The sequence below is a fragment of the Thamnophis elegans genome, chromosome 14 (assembly GCF_009769535.1).
Source record: "Thamnophis elegans isolate rThaEle1 chromosome 14, rThaEle1.pri, whole genome shotgun sequence".
NCBI classification, from domain to species: Eukaryota; Metazoa; Chordata; class Lepidosauria; order Squamata; family Colubridae; genus Thamnophis; species Thamnophis elegans.
Genome location: NC_045554.1, coordinates 41,505,148 through 41,526,619, shown reverse-complemented (window position 1 = coordinate 41,526,619; position 21,472 = coordinate 41,505,148). Strand labels below are relative to the sequence as shown.

The window sequence follows — 21,472 nt, the reverse complement described above, 5'->3', positions numbered from 1 at the left end:
AGCGAGAGAGAGAGAAGGAAGGAAGGAAGGAAAACATTTTTTTTTACAGCAGGCTCTTGAAGGATACCTATGATTTTTACAGGAGTCTCCTTGTAAATGATTTGGTAAGGTATGAACTTAACGTCTTCATAGTAGATGGTAATTTGCATGCAAAAATTCCAAATTCGTATGGGATGCCTGCCGTTAAACCCGGGAACGTGTCTGAAAATCTGGAGAACTAAGAACAAATAAGGACTGAACAATTTTTCTTTTCTTACCTGTTTCCGCCGTTTGAGTGCAAGACTCTTAAACACGTGTTTCACCTCCGCAGGAATTCCTTAAAAAAAATGATAATAGGTCTGTTTATACTGCCAGCTGTTTTGTTTTTGTTCACTAAACAAAGTATTTTTTTGCAAAGAAGCTCATACTATGAGCAGATTGCGCAATGTGCTGACGTAAAGAACATGTCTATATACAGTATGATATTTTCGGACTATGCAACAGCTATTGACTTCGTTAATTAAGAACTCCGGGCTAACGGTGGGAATACAGGAGCCAATCTTTAATGGTCCATGAAATAAAAGTCATTAAGGGGTGAATTGCCAGGAGAGTCTATTCACAGCAGGGCTGGGCTGCCTTTGTTATTTATGGAAACTGATTACGCTCCATTGATGCTTTAAATTTACAAAGCGGTAATTTGTGTTAAGTCATCCTGAGTGTGTGCTTTTGCATAACAAGCCAAGTGTTTCGCAGTGCAATCTAGTTTTTTTTTTATTATTATTATTATTTTTTTGACAAAAGCCCTTGTGAGTTTTCAACAGCCCATTGGAAGACCGCATATGGATTGATATGGTTTGGTGCTTCTTTCTGGACTACAGTCTAAAGCAGTTGGTAAAATGCGCATCAACAGTTTAGGTTTATTAGATTTATATGCCGCCCTTCTCCCAAGGACTCAGGGCGGCGTACAACATTAAAAGAAACACATAATACAAAAGTTTTTTAAAAAATTAAATAGAATATCCCAAACAAACCCAATTAGAATTGACAATAACATTTTTTAAAAAAAAATTAAAATTAAAATTAACAATGATCAATAATTTGTTTTGTTTTGTTCAGGCCAGGCTGGCTTGCTGGAAAAGCCAACGTTTTAGGGCGCGTCGGAAGGACCGGAGGTCGGGGATTATACGAAGCTCCGGGGGCAGCTCATTCCAGAGGGAAGGGGCTCCCACAGAGAAGGCTCTCCCCCTGGGGGTGGCTAGCCGACACTGTCTGGCCAACGGCACCCTGAGGAGGCCAACTCTATGGGATCGCACTGGACGGTGGGAGGCTATCGGTGGGAGTAGCCACCAGTAGCGGAAGAACATAGAAATCTTTGAAGTGGAGACCAAGGCAGGTTCTTGCATTTCAAGCTAGCTGTGTTCCCTCACAGAGCTACAGTAGTCCTCAAATTACAAATTCATTTAGTGATCATTCCAAGTTACATCCCTGAAAAGCGTGACTTCTGACCATTTTTCACACTTATGACTATGGCTGCATCCCCATGGCCATGTGATCAAAATTCAGACACTTGGCAACTGATGAATATGACAGCTACAGTGTCCCAGGATCATATCACCTTTTAGAAACACCTGACAAGCAAAGGCAATGGAGAAGCCACTGTTTTGACCTCAGCTTCCCAAGGGCATGAAGCAAACTCCTTGTCCCTTTTATTACTTTACTGTGAATTCTGCTCATTCACCTCCAGCAAAGTCTTTCAAGGGAGGATTTACAGTCACAGACCTTATCTGGCTTGGAGAGCTGCCAGGCCGATCTCTGCAGAACTTGGCAAGGAGACTCGGAGAGACTAATTGTCTCCTGCAAACTCCACTCCCCTTTCGCTCCTCTTTTCTTTCCTCTGGGAGGGGCCGTTTATCGTCCACCTGTGGCCTTGCTCCCAAGTCAACCCCTGTCCTTTAGCTGTTCCCTTTGACTGGCGACTCCTTCGCATGCGGACACTGGGAACAGGCTCCAGCTGTTCCTCTGCCTCACTGATGTCTGACTCTGAAGGCGGCTGACTCCACTGGACCCCCTTCCCCTCCCCAAAGTCACATGAAAACATTTTTGGGCCCTCAGCCACCGACCTGCCTTTCCCACCATTGGCAGCACCCCATGATCACATGACCACGGTTTTGCCCAAAACTGGCTTCGACTTCCTGTTTCACGTTTTTTTAATGGAGCTCTTTGTCTTTCAATCTTTCTAACACTGAATTTCTTGAGTAAAATTCCAACAAAGTGGGATCACATACAGGAGGTGAATAAGGACCCGCTTTGGTTCTGTTCTGTCTCCCCACTGAAAGGAACGCAAGACAAAACTCGAAAAGGCTAAAGTTGCATTTGCTAGTTTCCTGTACTTCAAAAAGGCTATAGGCAAAAGGTGTCCAACTCTTGGGAACTTTTAAGACCTGGGGACTTCAACTCCCAGAATTCCCCAGCCAGCATGGCTGGCTGGGGAATTCTGAGAGTTGAGGTCCCCCTGCTGGCTGGGGAATTCTGGGAGTTGAAGTCCCCAGGTCTTAAAAGTTGCCAAGGGTGGACCTTCCTGCTATATAGTCGAGGTGGCGCAGTGGTTAAATGCAGCACTGCAGGCTACTTCAGCTGACTGCAGTTCTGCAGTTCGGCGGTTCAAATCTCACCGGCTCAAGGTTGACTCAGCCTTCCATCCTTCCGAGGTGGGTAAAATGAGGACCCGGATTGTTGTTGGGGGCAATATGCTGACTCTGTAAACCGCTTAGAGAGGGCTGAAAGCCCTATGAAGCGGTATATAAGTCTAACTCCTATATAGGCAAGACAATTTTGGTTCCCACAAGCTTAGAAGGCTCCCTACAGAGGACTTCCTTTCATAACAATTGCCAAGTAGGTTTTCAAAATCTCCTGTGAAAGATAAACAAATGCGCAACATTTTTTCCCTACGTGGGAACAAGATAACATTAGGGGTTTTTTTTTTAGAATAGAGATGGCCGGAGCTAGCAATCTTTGATTTACTAGATTAAAACTCTGAAGTTCAGAACAAAAGTTTTCTGTTTGATCTGCACACATATACACACCCTAAAATGGGGGGGGGGGTGATGGTTGAGGTGTGAGGCAAGGATGTTTGACTTCTCTTGCTCATATTCAAAGCAAAGTTGAACCCATCAACACGAAATGGTCTTGTGAAACCATTTCAGCTGGGCGAGCGAGGGACGAATACAAGGACGCATGCTCACAATTTGTCTATATCGGAATGGCCCTTTGCCAATTGAACTTGGTCCATTCCAATTAATACGAGCGAAGTTCTGTTGTAAACCTTTTAATACACTACAATAGCAGAGTTGGAAGGGACCTTGGAGGTCTTCTAGTCCAACCCCCTGCCTAGGCAGGAAACCCTATACCATTTCAGACAAATGGCTATCCAACATCATCTTAAAGACTTCCAGTGTTGAGGCATTCACAAATTCCGGAGGCAAGTTGTTCCATTGATTAATTGTTCTAACTGTCAGGAAATTTCTCCTCTGTACTAAGTTGCTTCTCTCCTTGATTAGTTTCCACCCGTTGCTTCTTGTCCTGCCCTCAGGTGCTTTGGAGAATAGTTTGATTCCCTTTTCTTTGTGGCAACCCCTGATGATACAGAGAGTTAGTCTGAGGGGGTCCTTGGTGCCCTCTGAGCTTGCTTGTTTTCTTGCAGACATTTTATTACCCAAACTAAGTAACATCATCAGTGCTAGAGGGGAATGGGGTTTGCGGAATGGAGGAGGAGGAGGAAGAATAATAACAATAGCAATAGCAATAGCAGTTAGACTTATATACCGCTTCATAGGGCTTTCAGCCCTCTCTAAGCGGTTTACAGAGTCAGCATATCGCCCCCACAGTCTGGGTCCTCATTTTACCCACCTTGGAAGGTTGGAAGGCTGAGTCAACCTTGAGCCGGTGAGATTAGAACCGCTGAACTGCAGATAACAGTCAGCTGAAGTGGCCTGCAGTACTGCACCCTAACCACTGCGCCACCTCGGCTCTTCAAGAAGAGGAAAGGGAGGGAGGAGGAGGACTGTGGGGTCATATCACGTAGTTGAAACAGGCATGGCAAGTTTCCCAGATCCCAAGGTCAAATTTGCAGCAGAGATTATGGTTCTTGGCTATGAAGAAATGGCATCTATGGATTGTGAATGCCCATCCAGGCTGCCAGATTTTGTTTATAGTGTGTGTGGGGGGGGGGGAAATCCAGCAGGTTCTCACAGGTTCTGGAGAACCGATAGCGGAAATTTTGAGTAGGCTGGAGAACCGGCAAATGCCACCTCTGGCTGGCCCCAGAGTGGGGTGGGAATGGGGATTTGGCAGTATCCTTTCCCCGGAGTGGGGTGGGAATGGAGATTTGGCAGTATTCTTCCCCTGCCACGCCCCACCAAGCCACGCCTGCAGAACCAGTAGTAAAAATAATTGAATTTCACCACTGGTTTGCAGAATTAATCTTGGAATAATGGTGGAGCAAAACAGCATGTCCTCAAAACAAACAAACTTGCTGGAAGTGTAAAAAAGTACAAGGGACTTATTATCACATATGGTGGACCTGCCCGGAAACACAAAAATATTGGACAAAAATTTGGAAATGGGTGCAAGAAATTACAGGAGAACAGATAAAATACAATCCCGAAATCTTTCTACCGGGAATAATCAAAGGGAAATATACAAAGAAAATTAAGTACATATTAACACATCTGCTAACTACAGGTAGAATAGCATTTGCCCAATGCGGGAAACAAAATAATACCCCCTCGGACGAATTAGTGATAAAAAAAACTTTGGATTGTGCAGAGATGGACAAATTAACACTGAAATTAAAGGATAAAGAAGAGTCGGAATATTATGAAATTTGGAACAATTGGTACAAATGGCTGCATAACAGGAACAAAATTAATTAAGCCAAAAAACTATATATAAATATATATAGAACTGTGTATAAAGGTGTGTAAATATAGAAGTGAAATATTATATACATGTACAGGTAGGATGACATAACAATGTTGATGTAATGACTGTAAGGTGTTGTAGAAGGGAAAAAATAATAATAAAAATCTACAAAAAAAACCCACAAAAATAGGAGAAATAACAATAATAATTAGATTTAAGGTAAGTATGAAGATCTTGGATCTCTTGTTACACCAGAGATGTCCGACCTTGGCAACTTTTAAGGAACTGCAGACTTCAACTTCCAGATTTCCCCAGCCAGCCAGATTGGCTGAGGAATTCTGGGAGTTGAAGTCCACAGATGTTAAATTTGCCTAGGTTGGAAACCCCTGGGTTAAGTAAAGCCCTCGATCAAGTTAGGTCAGTGTTTCTCAACCTTGGCAACTTGAAGATGTCCGGACTTCAACTCCCAGAATTCCCCAGCCAGCATTTGCTGGCTGGGGAATTCTGGGAGTTGAAATCCGGACATCTTCAAGTTGCCAAGGTTGAGAAACACTGGGTTAGGTGATAAGAAAGAAAGTTGTGTGAGCCTCTAAACAATCAAGTTTCTTTTGGAAACCCCTGTGGCTGAGCTTAGGCTGTGTATGTGTGTCTGTTTGTGTGTGTGTGGGGGGGGGGGAATCATATATAAACTATTGCCACCAGATGGCGGTCAAACCTTGAAAATATCACATGTTGAAGAAGGTGTCCTAGGAAGCCTCATGTTAGGTCAGTTACTGCAACTGATTATTTGGGGTTTAAAAAAATATGAAACAGAAAGAGGAACGAAATTGTTCCCCGTGTCCATCATTTAAACCTCAAGAAATCCTGCAAACAAACACACAGTCCGCCAAGAGAATTCAGACATCTTGGCATCAAAAAATAAATAAATCAGGTTTTTTTTTTCAGGATTTAGGATCAAGAAATCAGGATTTAGAGCAGGGACCTCCAAACTTGGCAACTTTAAGACTGTGAACTTCAACTCCCAGAATTCCGGAGCCAGCATGGTCGGCTAGGGGATTCTGGGAGTTCAAGTCCACAATCTTAAAGTTGCCAAGTTTGGAGACCTTTGATTTAGAGGTTGGGGGTGGCAAAGTTATGGGTGTGAAATATAGAAATTGTCTCCCACGTATTTCCCACTCCAGATCCCAGACTTAACCATCTCCCAAAATTCCTGATGCCAGTATCAAGGACACACAAAGTTTTTAAACCCAAATACAAAAATGTTCTTTTATCTATCATCTATCTTCTACCTCTATCTTCCATTTATTATCTATCAATCTATCTATCTCTATCCTTTCTTTCTTTCCTTTTCTCTTTTCTTTCTTTCCTTCCTTTCTTTTCTGTCTTTTCTTTCTTTTCCTTCCTTCCCTCCCTCGCTCCTTTCTTTCCTTTCCTTTCCTTTCTTCTATATCTAGGTAAAGGTTCCCCTCCCACATATGTGCTAGTCGTTCCTGACTCTAGGGGGCAGTGCTGATCTCCATTTCAAAGCCGAGGAGCCAGTGCTGTCCAAAGATGTCTCCGTGGTCATGTGACTAAACGCCCACCAAAGCTGGTTCCTATTTTTTTACTTACATTTTTTACATGCTTTCACACTGCTAGGTTGGCAGAGGCTGGGATAAGTAATGGGAGCTCACTCCGTTACGCGGCGCTAGGGATTCAAACCACCGAACTGCCGCCCTTTCTGATCCACAAGCTCAGCATCTTAGCCACTGAGCCACTGTGTCCCTTCTATATCTACTCTAAATCTCTATCTTCTATCTATCATCTGTCCTTTTTTTTTTCCTATCTACTTTCTGCCTCCCAAATAATTTTGGTGACATTCCAACATCCCGTGATTTCGTTTCTTGTATGCATAACTTCGAAGCGGAGCACGAAAAGAATTGGACAGCCAGACTCTGAACTCCCGCCGTGGCACGACAAAACCGCGCTCGACTAAAGCGCGCCCGATTAAACCGCGTTGCTGACGTCATCAACAGGGCGACAACAGCGAGCGCGGAGAAAGAAGGGCGCTTTAAATAGCGCTTTGAAAGCAAGCCGATTCAACTTAAGGTAAGGGTTAGGTTTAGGGTTAGGTTTAGGGTTAGGTTAAGGATTAGGGTTAGGTTTAGGGTTAGGTTAAGTGTTAGGGTTAGGTTTAGGGTTAGGTTAAGGGTTAGGATTAGGTTTAGGGTTAGGTTTAGGGTTAGGTTAAGGGTTAGGTTTAGGGTTAGGTTAAGGGTTAGGGTTAGGTTTAGGGTTAGGTTAAGGGTTAGGTTAAGGGTTAGGGTTAGGTTTAGGGTTAGGTTAAGTGTTAGGGTTAGGTTAAGGGTTAGGATTAGGTTTAGGGTTAGGTTAAGGGTTAGGTTTAGGGTTAGGTTTAGGGTTAGGTTAAGGGTTAGGGTTAGGTTAAGGGTTAGGGTTAGGGTTAGGTTAAGGGTTAGGTTTAGGGTTAGGGTTAGGTTTAGGATTAGGTTTAGGGTTAGGTTTAGGATTAGGTTTAGGGGGGTTAGGTTTAGGTTTAGGGGTTAATTTTAGGTTTAGCGTTTACAGCGTGCTTCTGTCTCCGTGCTGTTGTCGCCCTGTGATGACATCAGCCACGCGGTTTCGTCGAGCACGCTTTAGTCGAACGCGGTTTTGTGGTGGAACCAACTCCCGCATCCTTCTCCACCTCACGCCCCTTCTCCTCCTTGATCAGAACAGCGGCCCAATCCAAAGCCCAACGAAGACAAAATCGCACCCCGTGTTTTGAAGTCTCGCCCCCGGAGGACAGCAGATGGAGCCAGCATTCGGGGCATTTGGTGGCAGGCGGCTTCCCTGGCCTTGTTGAGATGCGTCATTAATCTTTCAGACCTGTCTGTACAATTGGAAGGATTTGATATTACTCAGCCACGAGCATTTTTGGTGTGTGTAAAATAATGGAAGGGGCTCGAAAGCTTTGTTTACTCTGAAAGGACCAAAGAGAACTGCCAGCAGATTTTTGTCACAGAGCCAACCAACATTTTGAGGCTGCATTGGGGGAGTGGGGGGGGAGTGGGGAAGGATGGAGGGTGTCCTTTGCTCCTACTTGCCTTGTTACACCATCATCTGTGGGATGCAAGCAAGGTCTTTCCTGCAGGGATCCTTCCATAATGTGGCATCCATTGCTGGCTTGCAAGAAGCCACCCAAATGAATATTTCATACCGAGAAGACAACAACAACAACAACTGATGCTGGGTTGTATTGCAGGGAAACAAGCACACACAGTACGTGTGTATCTTCACACAAGCTGTCTTCTGGCCTTGTTTCAACAACCTATCCAATAAACACAATTGAGCAGGGAGCAGGGCAGTTCACACGCTACCCAGAAGGCTAAGCAGGCCAGGCTTTGGGAAGGCAGCTGGATGGGTGGGGGCAAAAGACGGCAAGGAGGCAAGTTGGGGGACACAGGTCTCTTCTTACCCATGCAACCCATGCACACCCACACACACCCCACCAGCTTCCCAATCACCCTCTCCTGATGGGACCGGTTCCACCACAAAACCGCGGTAAACTAAAGCGCGCTCGATGAAAGCGTGTACGTGACGTCATCATAGCGCGACGAAAACAGCACGCTGTGAGCGGTAAACTTAAAATTAACGCGTAAATCTAAACCTAACCCCCCCCAAACCTAACCCTAAACCTAACCCTAACCCTTAACCTAACCCTAAACCTAACCCTATACCTAACCCTTAACCTAACGCTAACCCTTAACCTAACCCTAAACCTAACCCTAACGCTTAACGTAACCCTAAACCTAACCCTAACCCTTAACCTAACCCTAACCCTAAACCTAACCCTTACCTTTATGTGAATCGGCTTGCTTTAAAAGCACTTTTTAAAGCGCCCTTTTTTCTCCGTGGTCGTATTTGTCGCGCTGCTGATGACGTCAGGTACGCGCTTTAATCGGGCGCGCTTTAGTGGACCACGGTTTTGACGGGTCATGGATGGGACCTTCCCCATCACAAGATCCATCACAAGACCTTTGCCTGATAGGACCCACACATGATCCATTAAAGGCCCTCACCTGATGGGACTTCCCCATCACAAGATCCATTACAGGACTCTCAGACAAAGGGTTATCCAACATCTCCTTAAAGATTTCCAGTGTTGGGGCATTCACAAATTCTGGAGGCAAGTTGTTACACTGATTAATTGTTCTCACTGTCAGGAAATTTCTTGGAAGTTGCGTCTCTCCTTGATTAATTTCCACCTGTTGTTTCTTGTCCTGCCCTCGGGTGCTTTGGAGAATAGCTTGACTCCCTCTTCTTTATGGCAGCCCCTGAGATATTGGAAGACTGCTAGCATGTCTCCCCTAGTCCTTCTTTTCATCAAACTAGACATACCCAGTTCCTGCAACCGTTCTTCATATGTTTTAGCCTCCAGTCCCCTAATCCTCTTTGTTGCTCTTCTCTGCACTCTTTCTAGAGTCTCCACATCTTTTCTACATCGTGGAGACCAAAACTGAATGCAGTATTCCAAGTGTGACCTTACCAAGGCATTATAAAGTGGTATTAACACTTCATGTGATCTTGATTCTATCCCTCTGTTTATGCAGCCTAGAACTGTGTTGGCTTTTTTGGCAGCTGCTGCACACGGCTGGTTCCTATTTAAATGGTTGTCCACTAGGACTCTAAGATCCCTCTCACAGTTACTACTATTGAGCAAGGTACCACCTATACTGTACCTGTGCATTTCGTTTTTCTTGCCTAAATGTAGAACCTTACTCTTTTCACCATTGAATTTCATTTTATTAGATAGTGCCCAATGTTCAAGTCTGAACATTGAGGGTCCCATATCACCTGGTAGGACCCTCACCTGTCATGCCTTCCCCACCATAAGACCTACTGACCACAGAAAGCCTTTATAAGCAGAGGAACACTGACATTGGCATCCCCTAAACTCCGCTGAAGATGTTACCTAGCTTGAAAATGAAACGTTTGGAAACCAACCCACCAGCTCGAAGAACGAACCTCCACCCTCATCCTACAGCGGAGCTACAGATACAACCTGGCTGACTTTTGGGAATTGAACTCCACAAGCCTTTTAAAAAGAAAACATTTTTGTTATTAAGTATTATAAAATACAAAAGTAAACACAAGAGCAGTGGGAAGGGAGGGGGAGAGGGAAAAGGGAAGAGAGGAAAGGTAGGGAAAAGGAAAGAAAAAGAAGCAGGGACTTCCGACTCTCTCCACTGCAGTAAAATAAGGCATCAAATCACAACTCTTTGTTTTTTCCATAGTAATATGAACAAGTCATTTCTATAAAGATCGATCAATCTAATCCGTAAAAGCCAAAGTCAAACTTTCATTCTTTTCCACACCAAGCATGAAGTCCAGAAACGGTTTCCACGTGGAATCAGAAGTACTTGTGTTCTTTTCTTTAATCAGAGTATTAAAGTAGTATTTCAGCCAACTCCATCAACTTCTGCAAGTCCACAAGTCTTAAGGGTGCCAAGGTTGCAGACCCCTCTGTGTACATAGCAGTGGTAGGTTTCAAAAAAATTTCGAACCTACTCTGTGGGTGTGGCCTCCTTTGTGGGAGTGGCTTGCCGGCCATGTGACCTGGTGGGAGTGGCTTGCCAGCCATGTGTTTTCTTTCTCTCTCTCTCTCTCTCTCTTTCCTTCCTTTTGTCTCTCTGTCCCTTTTTTTTCTTTCATCTCTCTCTCACTTTTTCTTTCTTTTTTCTTTTTTTTCTTTCTTTCTTCCTTTCTTTCTCTTTCTCTCTCTCTCTCTCTCTCTTTGTATGTGTGTGTGTGTTTGTGTGTGTGTGTCTGTATCTGTGTGTGTCAGTGGTGGGTTTCAAAAAATTTTGGAACCTCTTCTGTAGGTGTGGCCTGCTTTCTGGTGGGACCTCTTCTAACCGGTTCGGTAGATTTGACGAACCGGTTCTACCGAACTGGTGCGAACTGGTAGGAACCCACCTCTGGTACATAGGTAAAGGTTCCCCTCGCACATATGTGCTAGTCATTCCAACTCCAGGGGGCGGTGCTCATCTCCGTTTCAAAGCCAAAGAGCCAGCACTGTCCGAAGACGTCTCCGTGGTCATGTGGCTGGCATGACTCAGCCCCGAAGGTGCACGGAATGCTGTTACCTTCCCACCAAAGGTGGTTCCTATTTTTCCAACTTGCATTTTTTACGTGCTTTCGAACTGCTAGGTTGGCAGAAGCTGGGACAAGTAACGGGAGCTCACTCTGTTACACAGCGCTAGGGATTCGAACCGCCGACCCTTCTGATTGACAAGCTCAGCGTCTTAGCCACTGAGCCACTGCATCCCACTCTGTGTACATATGGAACTATAATTAAGCAGGATCCCCTCCTTCAGAACCTCCAAGGTATTCTCATTTGAGAAGCTTCGTCTTCTCCCTAAAGAGCGCGTGGATCTCTGAGCATGAGAAGCATCTCATTCTTGACCTCCACAGGGAAACTCAGTAGCTCAGGCTGGAGTGCTTTGCATGCAGAAACTCCCCAGTGAATTCCTGGCATCTTCTGCTGGAATGACCACGCAGCAGGGGATGGGAAACATCTTGGCCAAAAACCCTGCTTCAAGAGCTGTTTGTGCCTGTAGGGCATGCACCTGATTAACCAAGAGCATAAAGCTGGACGAAGACAAGTTACTGTATTTATAGAGTGATGTCACATCTATCGCAATACAATTCTAGAACTATGGGACAACCTCTGAAGGCCCCTAGAAGGAGTTTTCTGATTCTAGCACTATGCTCCAGAAGTGTGAAAGCTATCGTGTTTGGGTTTTTTTTTTTAATCATAAGAAGATGCAGTCTGGAAGAATAGAATAGAATAGAAGAGAAGAGAATGTGAATTTGGATAAGATAGGATGGGGATAGAGGGATAGGGATAGGATGACCTTAGAGGTCTTCTAGTCCAACCCCCTGCTTAGGCAGGAAACCCTACACCACTTCAGACAAATGGTTATCCAGCATCTTCTTAAAAATGTCCAGTGTTGGAGCACTGACAACTTCCGGAGGCGAGTTGTTCCACGGATTAATTGTTCTAACTGTCAGGAAATTCCTCCTCAGTTCTAAGTTGCTTCTCTCCTTGATTAGTTTCCACCCGTTGCTTCTTGTCCTGCCCTCAGGTGCTTTGGAGAATAGCTTGACACCCTCTTCTTTGTGGCAGCCCCTGAGATATTGGAACACTGCACTCATGTCACCCCCCGTGCGTCTTTTCATCAGAAACCAAGGTGGTGGAAGCCTACATATCAGATCTAGAAGTTGAACTGTTCCAAGCATGATCTGAAAGAATCCAAGTCTCCAAACAGGTATACAAATAAATTGGGTCTAGTTAAATTGGCAGCGGTGTTGATATTGGTGTTGGCCTTGGTCTCGATTTTAGTCTGGCCACTTCTACAGCTTTCATCCAGCCTCAGCTGTCCACTTCTAGATGCTTTAGTCTACAAAACGTGTTTCCATGAATCCAGAGCTCCTCAAAGACGAGGAGATTTAAAGGCCACCACACTGCGGAAGACTGATGATCTCCACAGACAGAACTTCATCCCTTGCCTTCAGAGTGACAGCCTGTGTGTCTCTGATCCAATCGGAGGGATGTGCTAGCATGGATTAAGAATTGATCTCATCGCCAATCGATAGGATTTGAAGCCAGTATTCTGCGCAGGTGTTCAGTTTTCACGGGTTAGGGAGGAAAACGGCGTGGTTTTACATTTTTTTAAAACATTGCTGGAAAGCCATCAAAAGAATCCAGGGCTAAAGCAGATTGTCATGTTACTTGGAAACTTAGCGTTAGAAGCTAATGCATTACTGAACCGATGCCAAGTTCCTTCTGCGCAGCCCAGGGGAGGAGGAGGGGAAAAAAAAAAAGCAGAACTGACAGTTTATTCTGGGATCCGCTCTGTAGCATGTGTGCCATCCTGGGAAATGCCAAGATAACAAAGAGTGCACAGATAACCCAAGTCAATTAGGAGTAATTGCTCAGTAGTTAGGATACAAGCACTCCCTTCATGGGGGAGGTTTCTTTACAAGCAGCGCGGAGATTGGCAGAAGAATAAAAATAAATTCTGCAGCCGCGCTCCAGAACGCTGTATAGAGAATGCCACTTTTCATAGGCATCCAGATACCCAGCCACTTTTTTTTTAAACTTAAAACAAAAAGATATTTCAGTTAATATCGGAACAAAAGACCTCTTGATGGGAGCTGGACCGATAGGAACAACTTAAGAGGGAATGGGAGGGACAGCAGTGAAATATTACCAAGTTGTTAAAACTTTCCACATTGGTCCCAATTTTCTTCCCGAATCTATCATGTTCAGGCAGCTGCTTACCCAATGCCACTCAAAAGATGGAGAGAAACAGCTGTCCATCAGAACGTCATGCTACTCAAGAGTTTGCAGCTTTTGAAGGTCTGAGTCTCCTTCTTACAATTTTTCTTTTTCTCTAAAGAAAAGGAAATCCATACGTAGAAAATGAGGCCTGGTAATTAATTCTGAAAAGCATTCCATGCAGGGATGAAATTCAGCACGTTCTGGAGAACCAGTAGTGGAAATTTTGAGTAGTTTGGAGAACCGGCAAATGCCACCTCCAGCTGGCCCCAGAGTGGGGTGGGAATGGAGATTTTGCAGTATCCTTCCTCTGTCATGCCCACCAAGTCACACCCCCAGAACCGGTAGTAAAAAAAAAAAAAAGAAGAAGAATTTCACCACTGATTCCATGTTAAAATTGGTCTGGGGGAAATTATTGAAATTAACTGGAATTTTCTAGTAAAAACAGAAAAGAACATTTATTGATTGAAGGTGTTCGTAACAATGGGGTTTGGTCAAAGATGGCGGTCATGGCTGCACAATTAAGTCGTTTTAGTGAGTGTCGTATAGGTATGGGTTGTTCTTGACTTGTGACAGTGACGTGCAGTCAGGGGAGGCAGAGCCTCACCACTGTCATCATGAAAAAAAAATGCAAAAGGAAAAAGGCAAGAGCTGAGGTAAGGCTGAGCTAGTTGCTGCCAGAGTCACCATGGATTACTCTGCTCCCTCCAATCCAACTTTGTGTGTGTGTGTGTGACTGTGTGTGTTTGTTTGTTTGAGAGAGAGTTTGTTTGAATCAGAGAGGGAAGGGGGTAGGAGAGATAGTCCAATCCAACTTCTGTGTGTGTGTGTGTTTGAGAGGGGGGGAGGGAGGGAGAGAGGGAGGAAGGTGGGGAAGGGAGAAGAAAAAGAAAGAAGGAAACTTATTTCGCAAAGGAGAAAAACAAATGCTGTCGGTTTAAATCGGAACTGAGCATGCCTGGCTGTGGAATTCTGGGAGTTGAAGTCCACAAGTCTAAAAAAAATTATGTCAGTGCCTCACCAGCCATACACCTCACCATACGTCACTAACTTGTGACCACAGTGGAGCCCCCAATTTATGTTGCTAAGTGAGACATTTGTGAAAGGAGTTTTGCCCCATTGCACGGCCTTTCCTGCCTCAGTTGTTAAGTGAACCTCTGCAGGTGTTAAATTAGTAACACAGTTGTTAAGTGAATCTGACTCCCCACCCCCACCCCATTGACTCAGAAGGTCAGAAAAGGGGATCACACGTTTTGGGACACTGCAACTGTTATACAATGTGCCAAGGGTTCGAATTTTGATTGCTTGAACCACGAGAATACTGCAACAAGTATGAAAAACAGCACTTTTTTTTAGTGACTTCAAACTGTCATTAAATGAACTGTTGTAAGTTGAGAATTACCGGTAGGCTAACTTTGTTTTAGGGACACGGTGGCTTAGTGTCTAAGACGCTGAGCTTGTCATTCAGAAGGTTGGCAGTTCAGCGGTTCGAATCCCTAGCATCGCGTAAACAGAGTGAGCTCCCGTTACTTGTCCCAGCTTCTGCCAACCTAGCAGTTCGAAAGCACGTAAAAAGTGCAAGTAGAAAAATAGGAACCACCTTTGGTGGGAAGGGAACAGCGTTCAGTGCACCTTCGGCGTTGAGTCATGCTGGCCATATGACCACGGAGATGGCTTCGGACAGCGCTGGCTCTATGGCTTTGAAACGGAGATGAGCACCGCCCCCTAGAGTCAGGAACGACTAGCGCATATGTGCGAGGGGAACCTTTACCTTTATCCTGCTTTTATTAAAACAAACAAAGAAATGGTAGGTATTTGCCCCTCCCCCTCAAAAGGTGTTAATGATTACCCCCCCACCCACCCACCCCTCTCCTTGCTCCATTGATTAATTTCTTAGTTCAATAACAATCGGCTGCCCTGGGAAATGTTTGTGAATATTTTATGCCATGTAAAACATCTGGATCCAATTTAGACCAGCAACGTTTGTGAGTTAAGCTGGCGTTTTGCCAAACCACTCCAGGCAATTCAGATGCTCCGTTTGCAATTTTTTATTTTTTATTTTGCTTGGGAGATAAATTTACTATCAATTTAGTTTTGCCGCAAGTAATTTAGGAGGCAGGCTTGCCTCCGAGCACTTAGTTAGTATCTCAGGGGCAACAAGGAGATGAAACTGCCACTTCAAAGTAAAGTTCCTCTAAGGTGGAATGAGGGAATTATTAGGGAATACCTGTCTAGGATCAATCACGGAGCGGAAAAATCTTAAATTTCTTAAATCTGCAAAATACAGGAAGTCCTCAACATACAACCACAACCGAGCCCAAACATTTGTTAAGTGTTTTGCCTCATTTTACGACCTTCCTTGCCACAGTCGTTAAGTGAATCTCTGCAGTTGTTAAGTTAGTAACACGGTTGCTGAGTAAATCATTGACTTTGCTTGCCAAAGTGTTGCAAAGGAAGATCATGTGACTTAGGGGCACCGGAACCGTCATAAATATGAGTCACTTGCAAAGTGTCTGGATTTTGATTACATGACCATGGGGATGCTACAACCATCGTAAGCATGAAAAAGAGTATCTTTTTTCAGTGTCGTAACTTTGAATGGTTACTAAATGGACTGTTGTAAGTCGAGGACTTGTTATGAAGTGACAGGTCGGAAAAGGACGTGTTGATGCAGGCAATTCTCTTTGCATCTAATGGGAAAGATGGCGATCATGCCAAAAAAGCCATATACATCTTAGATAGCAGTGACGTGCGGTGAGGTTTATGGCTGGTGAGGCAAAAAGAAAGAAAGCCGCTTTTGCCCGCCCCGCCTCTATGTCCGACATAGAGGTGTCCAGCCTCTATGTCGGAATTGGACATAGTGGCAGGGCGGGCAAAAGCCGCTTTCTTTCTTTTGCCGCAAAAGAAAGAAAGCGCCAGCCCGCCAACAGAGGCGGGTAAAAGACTCTGCTGGCGGATTGCCCCGACACAGAGAAAGAAAGCTAGCGGGCTGTCCTCCCTGCCTCTCCTACCCCCTTCCCTCTCTTCTCAAACAAACTCTCTCTCAAATTGAGAGAGTTTGTTTGAGTGAAGAAACACACACACACACACACACAAATTACGTACAATTACTTACAAATTACATTTATTTTGAATTCCTTCCCCTCCCTCCGACCCACATACCTTTTGACAGAGGGGATTACAAGCAATAAAGTTTCCAGCTGTTTCACAATCACAGAGGATTTCAACTCTGCTCTTGCCTGCCATCATGAAAATGTAAAAGGAAAAAGGCAAGAGCTGCTGAGGTCAGGCTGGGTTAGCTGCTGCCAGAGTCCCCAATGGATGACTCTGCTTAACTGTTTAAAAAAGCCTCTAAAAAAACGCCCTCTACAGGAGGAGGCAAGAGAACCACGTGCCTCATCTACATAAGGAATTTTTCGGCTTTTAACCCTTGCTTAACTCTGCTCAAGTGATCATAAAGTCAGACTAAATGAGGCACGTGGTTCCCCCGCCTCCTCCTGTAGTGGGCACTTTTTTTAGAGGCTTTTTAAAACAGTTAAGCACTAAGCAGAGTCATCCACTGTGACTCTGGCAGCAACTACCTCAGCCTTTTTCCTTTTACATTTTTTTTCTTTTCATGATGACAGTGGTGAGGCTCTGCCTCCCTTGCCTCCCCTGCCTGCATGTCACTGACAGATAAATAGAAAGATAAATAGATAGATAGATAGATAGATAGATAGATAGATAGATAGATAGATAGATAGATAGATAGATAATTATTTATTATACATTAAACAGCAAGGCAATTTGAGACTTTTAGAGTATTGTTTTTCAAGGGGAATAAGCAACATAATGACTGTAATCAGAAATATTTTTAATAAGCATGTTGGTATAATGGGAAGCCAAGGCACAATGGGAGGTAATTTAAAACTATGTTAGTTTTCCAATATTGCTTTCCCCCCTCTCTTTTATTTTTATTCCTTTTTTTCCCCAAACATAAGAGATTTCTAGTTTTGCTTTTTGAAATGACATAACGAACTTCAAATTCCATGAAAAAAAAATGTATCCAGGCTATTCTTTATAATAAAAATTATGGGCTGGATTCTGACCGTGTTCTAATGATAACAGACCCTCTTCAGTTAATGGGATTAATCTGAAGGTTGGATCTAATTCTCTACATATTGAGGATGTCTAATTTCTAAATTTGTTCTAGTTATGTCCATTTTCACTTTCTCTTTCTCATTCTTCCTTCTCGTCCTTTGTTTTCTCTTTACTTGGGAAGTTTGCTAAACTTTCCAAGGAGCAAAATCCTAAGGAATTCCTGCTCTTTGGCAACCATCAGTCAATTCAATTGATAAAATAATAGATCAAAGACCAGTTCCGTTTGCCAAGGCTCCATTTATCACCAGCAAATTGTTCCAGCTTTTTAATATCTAATCCTTTAAAGAGGAAGGTAGTAAGCTACATGCTAAGGCTTGCCACTCGGCCAAAATCAACTTTTGGGGCATTGCAGGGCCTCAATCCAATTTTGCAAATTCTGCTGAGTGAAGGAGAGAAGCAACTTAGAACCAAGGAGAAATTTCGTGACATTGAGAACAATTAATCAGTGGTACAACTTGCTTCCAGAAGTTGTAAATGCTCCAACACTGGAAATCTTTAAGAAGATGCTGGATAGCCATTTGTCTGAAATGCTCTATGGTTTCCTGCCTAAGCAGAGGGTTGGATTAGAAGACCTCCAAGGTCTCTTCCAACCATGTTATTCCATTCTATTCTTTTAGCCCACCTCAAGCCCCTAGCATCTCTGGTCCTTCAGAATAAGGAACAGGCAGCAGAAATGCTGTGAGTCTCATTAATTCAGTGCTAAATAAAAAGATATTCAGTACTATTGACAGAGGGGATTACAAGCAATAAAGTTTCTCCAGAACCCTTACCTGCTAAAACATATTCAGAGAAAGAACTGGATCACTCTGAAGTGGAAAACATTAAGAGGAAGGCAACGGTATTCTTCAAACACTTGAAAGTTTATCCTGCAAAAGGGGGATAACGTTATTTATCTTTGCTTTAAGTAATCTTGTAGCCTAGATATTTTAAACTACAACCTCATTGAAACTTCCAATTGCATGTTCAATCCAAGGACAATAGAAGTTTTATTTTTATTTTATTTATTTAGTCAAGCATGAATTAGATAACAGATGTATGTATAAACATGATTTGTATTATGGATACAAATACAAGGGAATATTCGGACAGGGACAGTAGGCACTCTGGTGCGCTTATACATGCCCTTTAAAGAACTTAAAACTTGCTCTTTTGTTGTTGTTATTGTTGTTGTTGTTGTTAGCTGTGAAGTTGTGTCCGACCCATCGCAACCCCATGGACAATGTTCCTCTAGGCCTTCCTGTCCTCTACCATCCTCTGGAGTCCATTTAAGCTCATGCCGACTGCTTTGGTGACTCCATCCAGCCACCTCATTCTCTGTCATCCCCTTCTTCTTCTGCCCTCCATCGTTCCCAGCATGAGGCTCTTCTCCAGGGAGTCCTTCCTTCTCATCAGGTGGCCAAAGTATTGGAGTTTCCTCTTCAGGATCTGGCCTTCTAAAGAGCAGTCAGGGTTGATCTCCTCTAGGACTGACCAGTTGGATCGACTTGCAGTCCAAGGGACTCACAGGAGTCTTCTCCAGCACCGGAGTTCAAAGGCCTCCATTCCTATGGTTCAACCTTCACAGCCATACAGCTCTTTTAGAACTCTGAGTTATTGCCTCAGTAATTGGCAGATTTCAAGTTAAAAAAAAAAAAAAAACCCTGGAGAAATTAAGAATTGTTCAACCACGCAATAGTTTGCCTTTGGAAATACCAAGTTCTCCTTTGCCGGAGATCCTGATATGGAAGTTGATGGGGTTGGAATACAGGTAGTCCTCGACTTACGACCACAATTGAGCCCAACATTTATGTTTGCTAAGTGAGAAATTTGTTAAGTGAGGTTCTGCCCCATTTCACGACTTTTCTGGCCGCCTTTGTTAACAAGTGAATCACTGCAGTTGTGAAATTAGTCACACCCTTGTTAAACGAATCTGGCTTCCCTCGTTGACTTTGCTTGTCAAAAGGTCGCAAAAGGGGATCGCGGGACCCCAGGACACTGCAACCAGTCATACGTGTGAGTCAGTTGTCAAGCATCAAGATTATAAAATAAATACATGAACACATGGCAGTTGCCAAGCGTCCGTTTTGATCACGTGACCGCTGGGATCCTACAATGGGCGTAAGTGTGAAAAATGGTCCTAACTCCCTTTTTTTCAGTGCCATTGTAACTTTGAACGGTCACTAAATGGACTGTTATAAGTCGAGGACTACCTTTAGAAGACCTTCAAAGCTCCCTTCACTGGAGCAAAAATTCAAGGACCATTGGCATCTTCCATTTCAGATCAGCGGGTTGGATTGGATGACCTCTAAGATCCCTCCTGGCGCGAAACCCTTTTGAATTTCCCGCCTGAAGCTGAACGAGGGACTTGTAGTCCAGACTGCCAAGTAAGCCTTGGGGGAAAAGCTTTCACTGAGCTTCCTTCGCTTGCCAATTTCTGGAGCGTTGTACTCTCACAGTAAAAAAAAAAAGGCATTGCTCTTGGATGCAAGCAGAGCCATTGCAAACACAGCCTAATTTTGTAAATATTTTCTCATTTTTACACTCGCGGTGCGAAGGACCCTAAATTGCCAGTAAGAAAAAGGAACCACAATAATAGAGGATTGCGGAGGGGGGTGGGTGGGTGTTAGCCCCATTTCCTAATGAATATTCAGGAAAAAAATCTTGCTAAATTTGTTTAGACTCTTTGGGACACAATTCTTTTGCAGAGTGCTTAGCTTTGTGGGTCACGGGGGCCCAATGGCTGAGACGCTGAGCTTGTCGATCAGAAAGGTCGGCAGTTCGGCGGTTCGAATCCCTAGTGCCGCATAACGGAGTGAGCTCCCGTCACTTGTCCCAGCTTCTGCCAACCTAGCAGTTCGAAAGCACGTAAAAAATGCAAGTAGAAAAATAGGAACCACCTTTACCTGGTCTTGTGCAGGCAACCCGGATTTCTATCGTAGGGTTAAACCAGGAGGCCAAGAGAGAAATGAGATCTAGAAACAACCAGAGCCAAAAAATTATAGATTAGTGGCTTGTTTATTTGTACCCCCCATTGACTGTTTATTTGTACATCTCAAATATCATATTTACTCAGTAAATATTTACTAAGACTGTGTTACTATTCTTCTTCTCATCCTTTCTATTACTTATCTCCTTTTACTTATGACTTACTTGCTGCTTGTCTCTTTACGATTTATATTGTTTACTTTCCTAAATGATTTGGATTGCATATATAGTATCCTATGACTATCACTGTGTTGCATCTTATGATTCTTGAGGAATGTATTTTTTATGTACGCTGAGAGCTTATGCACTGAAGACAAATTCCTTGTGTGCCCAATCACACTTGGCCAATAAAGAATTCTTATTATCAGTGGCTAAGACGCTGAGCTTGTCGATCAGAAAGGTCGACAATTCGGCGGTTCGAATACCTAGCGCTGCGTAACGGAGTGAGCTCCCGTTACTTGTCCCAGCTTCTGCCAATCTAGCAGTTCTAAAGCACGTAAAAAATGCAAGTAGAAAAATAGGAACCACCTTTGGTGGGAAGGAAACACGAATTCCATGGTTCACCGACAAAAGGGCAAACGACAAAACCGCGCCCGACTAAACCGCGGTGATAAAACCGCGTGTTCTAAAGCGCTCCGACGAATGAGCGCTGAATTGCTCCAACAACAGCACGGCGACAGAAGTGCGCTGTAAAACTAAACCTAACCCTAACCCTAAACGTAACGCTAACCCTAACCCTAAACGTAATGCTAACGCTAGCCCTAAACGTAACGCTAAACGTAATGCTAAACCTAACCCTAAACGTAACCCTTACCTTAAGTTAAATTGGCTTTCTGTCACGGCGCTGTTGTAAAGCACCCTTCTGTCTCCGCGCTGTTGTCACTGCGCTGTTGTCGGCGCATTGATGACGTCGCGGTTTTAGCGACGCGGTTTTGTCGTCGCGGTTTTGTTGTGCGCGCTTTTGTCGGGTCACGGAGTTCCATGCGTCCTCAGCATTCAGTTATGCTGGCCACATGACCACGGAGACGTCTTCGGACAGCGCTGGCTCTTTGGCTTTGAAACAGAGATGAGTACCGCCCCTTAGAGTCGGGAACGACTAGCACATATGTGCGAGGGGAACCTTTACCTTACCTATTATCAATC

General features: G+C 44.0%; 1 protein-coding gene and 1 long non-coding RNA gene across 2 annotated transcripts in view; both read right to left on the bottom strand.

Moving 5' to 3' along the window:
- Positions 1-21,472, bottom strand: part of LONP2 (lon peptidase 2, peroxisomal) — a 187,824-nt gene that overhangs the window by 92,276 nt on the left and 74,076 nt on the right. The window lies entirely within an intron of this gene.
- On the bottom strand, positions 68-21,185 carry LOC116517615. The gene is made up of 4 exons (XR_004256478.1): positions 21,144-21,185; positions 20,248-20,316; positions 18,136-18,231; positions 68-316 (listed from the first exon to the last, which is right to left on the bottom strand). It is a non-coding gene; the product is annotated as an uncharacterized LOC116517615 (long non-coding RNA).